General features: G+C 33.6%; 1 pseudogene; it reads right to left on the bottom strand.

The window, feature by feature from the left end:
* Window positions 1-217: 217 nt before the first annotated feature.
* On the bottom strand, window positions 218-8,108 carry LOC116863851 (annotated as a pseudogene).
* Window positions 8,109-10,679: the final 2,571 nt, after the last annotated feature.

The following is a 10,679-nucleotide window of genomic DNA, read 5'->3' as shown; positions in this document are numbered from 1 at the left end:
GAACTCTCAGTCAATTTTGATTGCAGGTCAGAAGTAGAGAGCAACTTTTAGGACAGAATTAGTGCCTTCTATTTCTACCTCTATTCTTTCTTGCAAGACTCAGAAAACACCAAGAAGTACCAATATTCTGATTTTTTTTCTTCCATTTCCCCCTCTTTATAACCTGTCATCATATGACATGCCTTTTTTTTTTTTTTTTAAGCGCTCAGTGTTCGGTTTATTTGCAAGATGTCACACAATTAGTATTCTCCTGTTTCTCAGTGATCTGATTCAGAACATCAATAATATCTCTGATCAAGGTCTCAAAGATCCTGTCATCTAGCTTTATCTTCACACACAATTCATCCTCATCATAGTGCACCCACTGTGCCTCCTCTTCATGGAGCTCGTGGACCAGGATATGATCCACCCGATCTCTTTTCTTTCTTCCAGATTTCATCATTTTCTGGCAATCTGTTTTGTGATTTGGCTCCTTTTTAAGACTAAACAACTTGAGTACTTCTGTGGCTGTGAAGTTCTTGATTTCATCAAGGTTATTTGGGTTTTTCACTCGTTGGAAATAACTGGAGTTGATTCTACATGGTTTCATCCAGACAGGTTGATTTAAGTTGAGACACTCTGCAAATACTTCCTAAAAAAATATCTTTTGTTAAGTCAAAAACCACTTGTTTGTAGACCCATTCACTAGTGCTTTCTAAATCTAAACCCTTACTAGCACAGCCAAGCAGTTTTGTAATAAGAATGCTAATGACCTAATTCTTTCCATTTCCAAAGTTCTTCTGCTGCATTATGGGCAAGAATTTCTACTTCCTCTGTAGTATGTGAGACTGACAATAGTGTTTCACATGGCTTCTGAGGAGCTTTCTTAGGTTCTGCCATTAAAGGTACAATTGTTTCTTCTGCCTTATTTTTGGGGATCTTGTGAGAAGAGTTCAAACCAAAGTCTTCATCAACCAGTCTTGATCATCTCCTTATACACTCAGGAACCCCCGGCTGATCTCAAGTTCAGCAAGTCTCTTCACAAGTTCTTCCTGCCTACTGGCACCACATACTGGCCTCTCAGGTCTGGGGCATATATCTGGTGAAGAAATCTCTTCTTTTTCATCTTCCAACTCAAACCTTAAGAAGAAAGCTGGAACACTTGATGAATGTTCCTCAAGATTTGGGGATAGGACTTGGGGTGGTACTTATTTTTGATCATCATCAAGAAGCTCCTGATTGCTAAGTTGGATTTTTTCATTCCTAGATTTTTTGATTTCTTGTAGTTGATTGACCGTGTCCTTCACAAAGACTATTAGTAAAGTGTTTGTCAGTAAGCTGACTTTTTCTAGCTGTTGCTTTGACTTTTTCCCCTCACTTTGTGATGACCTTAACTGAGCTTCCAAGTGGTTCTTTTCTCTCATTAAAAGATCCAGAAGCAGAGTAGAAAGCTTTTCTGACACCTTGGGATATAGGTTCTCTTCCTTTTCTGTAAGCTTCTGTTTCTTCTTAACTCTTCAGAAAAGTTATTATCTAAAATATCGCCTTCTACAGCAATGGAAACACTTTCTATGGCAGCAGAAACAAGGTCTTTGTTTTCCTTGGAACAGATCAGTGAATCCACCAAAGACTGCTGATGAACATGGGTTTTAGGTACCCCAGAAATGTCCTGAATGTTGTCTGTTTCTATTTTAAGGCTTTTATCAAGTGAGGCTTCTATATCATGCATACAAGAGAGGTCTCATAAAAATATTCAACTGCATCCTTTTCTTTGTCAGACTTTGAATCCACTATATCTTTCTGTTCTTGATTATGGAATTGATACTGTCCATCTGAGTAAGACTCTTCATCTTCATTTATGTGTACATAGTCCTCAAAGTTTTCTGGAATGTGAGATACTTTCTGAGGAAGAGCAAAAATACCATGCTTTTCTTTGCACACAGAGTATACAATGCCATCATAGGTTCCATTTTTATTTCCTTCAGCTTTATCCAACTCCACTCCAGCCCAAAATCCTTTAGCAAAACTAGTCACACATTTGAATGGAAGAGTTTCTGGCTGAACATTGCCAGTTAACACCCTATCACCAATATGGAAATCATGTAACTCATCTACCACAGAAACTGAAACCAAGGAATAGGATTCTGTAATTCCCTGTTCATGCTCTACATCACTGAGCTCCTTACTTTTCATAAGCTCAGTAGGGTACTTGAGTTCAAACAGCCCCTCCGAGTGGACATTCCTATGAACAGAAAGGCTTTTCTCACTGAGGCACTCACTGATTTCATCATCACTGCCAAAGCTAATGGCTCTACTTGTAGAGTTTCTGATTGGCTGTGATTTGTCTTTGCAACACTGAGTCTTTCCTGAGTGACAATAGAGATGACACCTGGAAGTCATCTTTGTACAATTCAGCTGAAATATCTTTCTTAAAAGAAGACACTTCAAAATCCTCAGAGTATGAGAGCAAAAACATGTTCTGACAAAGACAAGTCTATTTCCTTTATATTCTTTACTTCTTGAATGTCTTTTTCTGATTGGATGTTTAGACTATGATCCATATCTGGATCTGACTCTTTCTCTTTCAATTCCTTTCTGTGAAGATTTTCAATGGCTAATCTAACCAAGTCTTTCTGAACATTTACAGAATCTAAAGGAAGATCTTTCCTTGAAAGAATTTCAGATGAATCTCCCTGTTTCAGGTATAGTTTCAGTAAGACATCAGAAGACAGCAGGAAGGCAGTAAGACATCCCAGAAGCACTGGCTTCTTGTCTCAACTTCCTGTATAGATTTGGAGATGTTGAGAACCCATAAAATTCCTGCTGGAAATTTAGACCATCACCTGCTAATTCATTCAGTTATCTTCATGATCAATATCAATCACCACAGTAAAAACATTATCAGCAATTTTCCTACTTGCTAATTTGACTAGAAAGAAAAAGCCATTAAACTATTCAATTCAAATCCAAAAATACTGCTATTGGAAATTTGCCAATAGCAAATGATAATATTTAAAATATTATTTTATAATAATATTTTAATATTTAAATATTATATTTAATATATATAATTTTTATATTAATATATAATTATATAAATATTAAATATTGATATTTAAATATTAGATAATATTTAAAATTATGTCTTAATAGAAAATATCATTAAGGTATTCAAATTCCATTGCAAATTGGAATGCCATTTAGTTTCATGGCTGATTAAAATATCTTCCACAAAGATATCCTTAGGAAATTAGGGCCTAGTTTGATAAATATACTTTTACTATATTTTATTTTGATGTTATATTTCAGTTGTTTTATACATTCATATTCATGATGAATATAGTACAAAGCAATCAAGAGATTTGCATTTGGTAGTCTTGCAAAAGGCAGATATTTTAAATATTTCTCTAACCTAATTAATTTTCCAAAATAGGTCATTTTAGTTTACTTTAAGGTTAGATTATAAATATTCAGTAATTTACATAAAAGTAATATCTAGTTGCTGTTTTATTATAGATGTATATATATATTTTTTCTTTTCAAGGACATTTCTATCATGTTTTATTTTTAGTATTTTTTATCATACTAAATGTAGCTGTGTATCTTTTTTTTTCTCCTGTATTAAAGTTCTGTTTTCTTAAAGCTTTTCTCTTTGCTTGTATCTTTAGATTTGACTTAATCTCAGTTGAATACATTCCAATTCTTGCCAGAAATCCAGTGGGGGGAAAAATTGCTTCTCTTTTGCGTGTCTCATTCCACAGAGTCTGAGAGTTTCATAAAGTCAATGCTCAGTAAATACCTACTGCATGAGAGAATCAATAAATGAATGGACCGATTTTCTAGAAATTCATCCTAGTGTCCTGTATTAATAGTGAATCTTTCTTATTCAGTTCATATTAAGAGACAGAAACCATAATTTTTACTCATTATTCTGTGTCTATATAGAAAAAGAGGAGCAGAAAAATTATTTTGAAATTTTTCTCAGCAACAGTCCTATTTGTGTTTTCTTCTGTTTTGTAATAGTAATGGAAAAGTCAAAATTCTTTCAGTATATAAAGCAAGTAGATTGTCTCATCATAGCACAATTTTCATCTCTTAAGGATGGAAACTTGCATTTACATATTCATACTAGAATAAATTTAAATATTGCCTTACATTAAAGAATATTATCACTGTTAGGAATATTACTTCAATTATCAATTTATTTAAAGTAGTTTGAGATAGTAATCACATATATTTTGTTGATCAAACTTCAAAGAGTGCTTTTTGAGAATATCTACTTTCTAATGTAAAATAAGCAAAATTTGTGACTTTTATTTCCAGTTGAGTATTTATTGTCAAATTGTAATGAATATTACCAGTCCCAAAAATGAGATTGATTTTATTATAATGGATAATGTAATTTGTCATTTTATTTGTTGAAAGATAATAATTTAATATAAAGATAACATTTAATATATAGATATCATTCACATGTTCCATAAATTTCATTTTAAATTGAGTGTCTTCCTGCTTTAGCATTAATACTATTAACAAAACAGGAAATTAGGAAGTGTGTTATGAAGCAACTCAAACTTTTTACACTATGTAATTGCTTCTGTCGTTATGTAGGTGATATATTAAAGTCCAAGGTTACTGAAGGATGATATTTTACCATTACACCAAAGGAAATATTTCAGTGGAGGAATAAATGAGGAAGGGGCTTAAGGCTATATAGAAATCTGATTTAGTATAATTGAGCAACTATTAAAAGTGTATTTTAACACAATACCTGGTATATAAGTGCAGCTCAAAAAATAATTGACTTTTTAAAAAAACTCATTTAATACAAGTATTTAAATAATTTCATTTTTCCTAATGTATACTATTTCCAATACAAGAAGGATGAGGGCATTTAGTCTCTTTAGTGGACCAATAACTTTGACACTTGACTCTGTTTTTTCATTTACCTAGAGTTTCTTTGTCATTTTTGGTAAATTCTCAATGTAATTGATAACCCACCAAAACGTTAGCCCATGATTTTATGTTATTTCTTTTTATTAAAAAAAGAAGAAAAAAACCCTTCAGTTACATTTACCTCCACCCTTCCACTGCAACACCTAGGATGTAGTTATTACCCTAAAGTATTTCTTCTTGAATATATTATAATTCAACATCACCTTTATGGAAGCAAGTTCTTCATCATTTCTTACATTTAAATGCTGTTACTTTTATTTCATTAAGGCCAGTTTCTTAGTCTTGCCATTTACTCATATATAAACTCCCTTCTGACTCTACTCTTTTTTATATCCAGGCTTTAATCCTTACCTTCTGATCTTACCTTGCTTACTCTTTCCCTTCCTCCCTCCGTCTCTTTCTTCTTCCTTTATCACTCCTTCCTGTCAGTATACCTTCCTTCCTTCATTCATTTATTCAAAAAATATATAAATACAGTTACCCTCGATATAAAAACAGTTTAATTTTTTGTTCTGCCTGAGCTCTTTTCCTAAAATTTAGATATAACAGTGATATACTCAGGAAAACACAATATAACATAACTTTAATAACATCACTTTTTTTTGTGTTCTCAAATTGTCTTTATAAACTAACAAAACTGATTTTAATTTTGTTCAGCGTTTAATAAAATTCAAACCATTTCTAAATAGTCAATGTCTGAATAAACTAATTTTCACATTCATCTTGCCAAATGTTTAGATAATTTTAGGTGCATGAAAATAGAATTTCAGTAAAGCCCTGCTTTTTAGTATGGGAAAGTGAAAACTAATTCTGCCCTATTCAAGGTATTCACATATTCACAGGAATATGCTGTGAAAAGTCCCTACTTATTCTGAAGCTTACGGTTATGATAGATACATATGTTGACAAAAATATGTATATCCTCAGAGTGAATATGAGCTTACCTTATAACCATTTCTACAGTTGCTTTAAGTCTTGCCCATAATTGTGGCAAGTCAGCAGACCCAGCCACTGTTGTGTGTGACCTCTGGGGCAGGTACATGGATTAAGAAAGCAAAGCTTTCTGTTGCAATGATGCTGCCCTGTTCTTGCTCTAGGTGGAAGCCATCTTCTTATAGAGGTTACTTGAAAGAATCTCCCCTTGGGGTGCCTGTGTGGTTCAGTAGGCTAGTATCTGACTCTTAGTTTCAGCTCAGGTCACGATCTTGGCAGCAGGCTCTGTGCTTAGTGGGAGTCTGCTTGAGATTCTCTCTCTCCCTCTCCGTTTGCCCCTCCCCCATTTGTGCTTGCTCTCGCTCTCTAAAATAAATTAATTTAAAAAAAAAGAATCTCCTCTTATTTGTCTGTGTCTGTTGATATCTTTTGTCAATTTCTAGCCTAGCAGTAGTCAGTCCATGTACAAATAAAGTTATTTGGAATGCATGTGTGAATTTACTGAGAAAACTAATTTAGATTTTTAAAGGAAACCAAGTACATATTTTTATTTTCCACTTCTTTCCAAATGAAAGGAAAATGCTTTATTTCATCATTGAAAATTTGTCAAACTATTCTTTTTCACATTTAGAATTATTTTTTCTTAAAGCAAATTACTAGTGTATTACTTAAATTTTCAAATTCCAGAATCAGATAAACTAGCTCAAATTCCAATGCTACTACTTACAACCTGTGTAATCTTGGGCATCCTGCTCTGAACATCAGTTTCCTCATTCATAAAACAGAATGACAATAACATTTATTTCACAAATTATAATGAAGTGTAAGGCAAATAATCAGTGTTCAGCTAATGTTAACTATCAAAATTATCATCATTATTATTAGTGCAATAATAGTAAATGAAAAATAGTATTAATCTCAATTGTTTAACAAATCCTTTAGCTTAACTCTAAAGTCTTCTAAGTGTGAGTATGAGGTTGTGTTTATACAGATATGTTTAAATAAATAATTTACTTTTTTTTTAATTTGGTAAGACCATTTGAAAAATACTTAATTAACATAAATATTAAAACAGACAACATGAACCACACACAGATCAATAAAATTAGTATGATTGTTGGCAAACCTCTAAATTTCCAGAATATCTTATATAAAGAACTCAAAGTTTGAACAAATAAAACAACCACTAGAAATATCCTCAGGGATTTTATATTATCTATAGAAAGCGTAGAAAACTAACTCTTTTTCTGTTTTCTGTGTTTTTAGACTACCCTCTAAAAACTGACTGAAGTGCAATTGGAAAATAAATCAACATCACAAAATAGAGCAATTCAAAATGCACAAAAATATGTATAAAGCAAATATATATTTTCATAGATGCATTTCTTTAAGTCTTTTCAAATTCTATCTCAATTTTATATATTTGTAATTACTTTTTATAATGCAGCTACTTCAAATGTACCATATCATGTGGTTCCAAAATTTTTTTCTCAATATAACAAAGGGAAAACCTTTTAGAAGAGAAAGTAGAAATCGTAGATTATCCTGGAATATACACACAATGAAAAGTAATCATGTATAATCAGCATTGTCCTCCTAAACATGACACTGAGAGCAATAGCTCTTAGTAGCATCACCCATATCAGAATCACAATTTTAGGCATTAATCCCCAGGACACACATCACATTCCCAAAATCAAATCTCTGGAACTAAAATCTGATATTCTGCATCTATTATAAGCACCCCAAGTAATTTTTATGCATATAAAAATTAAGAACTACTAACCAAGTCAATTCAACAAAGTTCCAAATGCATCTATTCTGCATGATTTTATCATCTTACACAAATTCTGATCTGATCTGCATCCAAAGATTTCAGAAAAATGGGGAGGTGCTTAAAACACCTGTACAAAAATTCCAATTTTGGAGTATACAATTAGTCCAACTTCTCATCTGTTGGCAAAGTAACTGATTCATTATATAATGAGGTATCATTAATAGGGGACTTACTATGTCTCATATACTGTGTGATAAGTACTTGCTCATTTTTATTTCACAACTCTATAAACTAAGCATTGTCATCCCATTTTAAAGATGAGAAAAATGAGAATAGTGAAATTGAATACCTTGCCCAAAGTATTTCACTTACTGAAGGACAGATTATGGATCTTAACCCATGCTGGTTTGGTTTCAAAGACTATACTTTTATCTACTACATAATAATGTCAGCATACCTCCATAGCACCCACTACTGCCAGATAGGCCCATGCAAATACTCATCAATATACCTGTACTAACTTTGTGGAAGCATGCTTTTAATCAGGCCTTATAACATGGTATTATTATAAAATTATACTTTTTATTACTTAGCAATTTTTAAAACATGTTTACTTACACTGTCTTCTTGGATCCTCAAAACAACATACATATACTATCTTCTTGGATCCTCAAAATGTCATAAGACAAAGCATATTGTTTTTGTCATCTGCAAATAGAGAAATTGAGACTTAGTTATATTACTTTGTCCTAGAGGCCAGAAATGGAGTGGTGTGGAACAGGGATTGATGAAGAATGTGGTATTTATAGCTTGTGGTATTTCTTCTTATCCCCATACTGACTTCTTAGAAGACAAGAATTTCCCTAGTATCCACCTTAATGCAACTGTTTATATAGAAAGAACAGGTTAAAGAAATCTATGGTAAAAATTTGACCTACTGATAGCAAATTGAGAGGTGAGTTGCAATAATAATACTGATTTTCCAGTGTTATAAAATATATAAACATTTCTCGGTGTTTTAAAAACAAAGCTTCTATTTTTCCCACTCTCTTTATATTGCCAGAAAGTGAAAACAGCTACTACCTAACATGACTCTCTACTATTAAGGCTGTATTTTATGAGCAAAGATTAGTTCCTATAATAGACTCATAATGTTATAATCTCTTCTTCACATATTAAATCCTTTAATATTGTACTTTACAAAGAGAAAAGTAAAATCCTAGCCACATCTAGCTAAATCCACTCATCCATTTGATACATTTTTATTGAGTGTCCAAAATGAAGGAGGACCTAGGTGTGTTAGCTGCTAGGAATGCATAGATGATGAAGTCACTCCCTTGATTAGCATTTACTTTCTTCTACTTAGGATTCCAGGGACTCCTAACTTAATAGGCATTTTTGGAGAGGAGATATCTGAAGTGAAGTTAAGTACTTTTCAAGTTGACATCTATTCTATTTTAAACCTTCTAAGTCTTCAGTGGACTCATGCATCACTTACTCACAACAAGGATATAAAATTGCCTGGGAATGACTATTTCTCCTACACATTCATGCATTAAATTTATTTATTTCAATATGAAAATAAAATTGACAAGAACCTTGACATGTTGATACATTTAAAACTATCTTGTTGTGGTTATTTGCATTAATTTCATTGTCTAGGTGAGTTACCTCCACTAATTAAGTGCTTTCCAGTGCCCTATTAGCTCTGTTTCAGTGTCACAGTAAACGGAGTTATTATGAGGAAATTGTATTATAAATGCTATCTTGGTGGACTCCCAGTCTTCTATCTACTCCCTAGGTATTGTACACATATCTTATACACAGTCATCTCTTCAAAAACATACACTGAAGAATCTTTGGTCTCACTAAAGATGTACAGTATACATAACGGTTTGTTATTGATTATATCCATGAGGAGAGTCTAACCAGAAGATAGAAACTGTACAATAATTTGAACAAGAAAAGTTTAATATAAAGAATTACTAACTATAACAGGGAATTGGGAAATAGAGGACTGGCGAGGAAGGAGAAAAAGAACTCTAAAGAACACAGGAGTAAAAGATGTCGGGGTGTCTGGGTGGCTCACTCAGTTAGGCATCTGCCTTCAGCTCAGGTCACGATCCTAGAGTCTCAGGATCAAGCCCCACATCAGGCTCCCTGCTCAGCAGAGAGTCTGCATCTCCCTTTGCCCCTCACTCCTCTCTCTTACTCTCTCTCACTCTTTCTCTCAAATAAATAAATAAAATATTTTTTAAAGATTTTTTTTTTTTATTTGACAGAGAGATCACAAGTAGGCAGAGAGGTAGGCAGATAGAAATGGGGAAGCAGGCTCCCCGCTGAGCAGAGAACCCAACAAGGGGCTCGATCCCAGGACCCTGAGATCATGACCTGAGCCGAAGGCAAAGGCTTAACCCTCTGAGCCACCCAGGTGCCCCAATAAAATATTTTTAAAAAGAAAAGAGGAGCTACCCCTAGGGCTGAGGTGGAAATGTTCAATCCCCATGCTGGACATTTGAAAGGCCTGAGTTCCAGATATCCTTGGACAGTAAATAGCTGTAACTCTGGGTAGTGGAGACATTCACTGAGGCTACTGTAGGGCCCCAGAGCAGGCTGCCAAGGTGGCCCACTTTGGCATAAAGAGTGTTTTCAGTTAAAAGTATTCAAAACTCAACACAGGAAAAGTTCTCTGCCTCCCCCACAATTGCATAAATTTACAATGGAAAGGAGAGCCTGTAATAAGAAGAGAGCTATTAACAGAGACTTCCCTTTACCTATGGAATTTATGTGCATATTAGAGCAACCTTGTTCTCCCAAGCATCTCCTTTCACCTTCTTGCTAATGAGCTCTCTCCCTTTTGTATCCTCAAGCTCCTACCCCTCTCCTTAGCTCATATAAGATACTTGTGGCCTCATTGTTTTTGGAATTTCATGTCTATGTGGATTCCCCGTGTGTACACCTTTTAATTTTCATTTCTCCTGTTAACCTGTCTTATGTCAACTTGATTCTAAGTCCAGCTAGAAAGACCATAGGG

Source organism: Lontra canadensis, unplaced genomic scaffold (assembly GCF_010015895.1).
Source record: "Lontra canadensis isolate GAN:19392208 unplaced genomic scaffold, GSC_riverotter_1.0 scaffold4, whole genome shotgun sequence".
In the NCBI taxonomy this organism is placed as follows: Eukaryota; Metazoa; Chordata; class Mammalia; order Carnivora; family Mustelidae; genus Lontra; species Lontra canadensis.
This window is presented reverse-complemented; position numbering and strand designations above follow the sequence as displayed.